The sequence below is a fragment of the Haliaeetus leucocephalus genome, unplaced genomic scaffold (assembly GCF_000737465.1).
Source record: "Haliaeetus leucocephalus isolate CR32 unplaced genomic scaffold, Haliaeetus_leucocephalus-4.0 Scaffold295, whole genome shotgun sequence".
Classification (NCBI taxonomy): domain Eukaryota; kingdom Metazoa; phylum Chordata; class Aves; order Accipitriformes; family Accipitridae; genus Haliaeetus; species Haliaeetus leucocephalus.
Window position 1 is genome coordinate 10091236 of NW_010972731.1, and position 1646 is coordinate 10092881.

The following is a 1646-nucleotide window of genomic DNA, read 5'->3' on the forward strand; positions in this document are numbered from 1 at the left end:
GACAAGGGGTAATGGTTTTAAACTAGAAGAGGGTAGACTAGATATAAGGAAGAAATTCTTTACTGTGAGTGTGGCAAGACACTGGCACAGGTTGCCCAGAGAGGTGGTCAATGCCCCATCCCTGGAAACATTCAAGGTCAGGTTGGACGGGGCTCTGAGCAACCTGATCTAGTTGAAGATGTCATTGCAGGGGGGTTGGACTAGATGACCGTTAAAAGTCCCTTCCAACCCAAACCATTCTATGATTCTATGCTCCCCACTGAGCTGCACACAGTAACAGCAAGATTTGAAGCAATCCCTGGACTTCCCCTGTAAAATCTAGGCCATGGCTCGTCAGCTGAAGGAGCACAAGGGAGCTCTGCCAGCTCTCTCCCATCCAGCCCTTGCCCAGAGCACCTCTGCTTGATGGGATGCACAGCTCTGCAGTTTCCCAAAGCAGAGGCTAATGGAGAAGGTTCACTGCCTCCAAACACTCCTCCTGCTTGCGGGCAGGATGAGGTACCCAGCACTCACAGCCACGCAGGGCTGTAAATGTACTCTGAATTTTTCCAGCGCTTGCTCAGAAGCCCAGCTGTGGCCCTTGTATGTGTTAACGTGCAGCTGCTCTGCAGCTTTTGCCACCTGGATCTGGTGCTGGGTGTTTGGGTGATGTGCAGCATTCAGATAGCGCTGGTGGTTTGGGGGTAGCACTTCAGGTGCAAAAGTTTAGGTTGCTGCTCCTTCACTTGTGAGGGCTTTAGGAAATGACTGTGTTCCTCAATTCATTTCTGTACCATGGCAATGCCAGCACTGTTCTGCTGAGGGGGACCATGGTGGCCAGGATGCCAAGAGCTGTGTGACGTGCCCCAACGCCACAGGACAACACTTATGAGGGAGACACTCCTGGCAGACCCCAGAATGAGGGAGAGGAGGAAGCTGAGAGATACTAAAGCATTTCTTTCCCTCACAAAATCCTTGCTAAAGCCAAAGCTGAGAACTGGAGGTGGGAAGTGCCAAAATGTGGAGCTGGGGAGAGGTGGCGGCTGCTCCAGAAAAACTGTGAGGAGGGAGGCTCTCAGCCCCAGCCTGCTCCACCAAGGCTGGGGACAGAGTTCTGGAAGAGCAGCATGCGAGGGTGTAATCGGCCTCACCTACTAGTGCAGCTCCTGGCACCTCAACTATGAACCCTCCACGCTCCCAATGGCCCTTAGCTCCACTGTACCGGCAAGAAGCTACTGCCGGCCCCTGCCCACGGTCTGCCACCTCTCCTGTGACACCTATCCACTCTGCTCCAGATCCTCAGAGGGCCAGAGCCAGGGGACCTCGGCCCTGCTGCACGGGGCCATCCCAGAGGACCCCTCTGGATGTTCCTCTCTGGGGAGGCGCAGGATTTGGGCAGGAGCTGCGGGCCGGGGGCAGCGGGGCGAGAGGGTGACAACACAGCCCTTTGGGGTAGGCGGAGGGGAGCAGGTCGGGACAAGGGGTCAAGGAGCTGCGGCACGGTGATTCCTGCTGAGGGAAAGGAGAAGGATTGGTAGAGGACAGCCGGCGCTGCCTCCCGCCCTTGGGGGCCCGTGCCCTCCCGGCGCCCCTGGGCGCCGCCGGGGGCTGGCTGCGGCCCAGCGGGTGGATCTGGGGAGCAGCTGGGCGGGCGGGGTGCGGGGCTG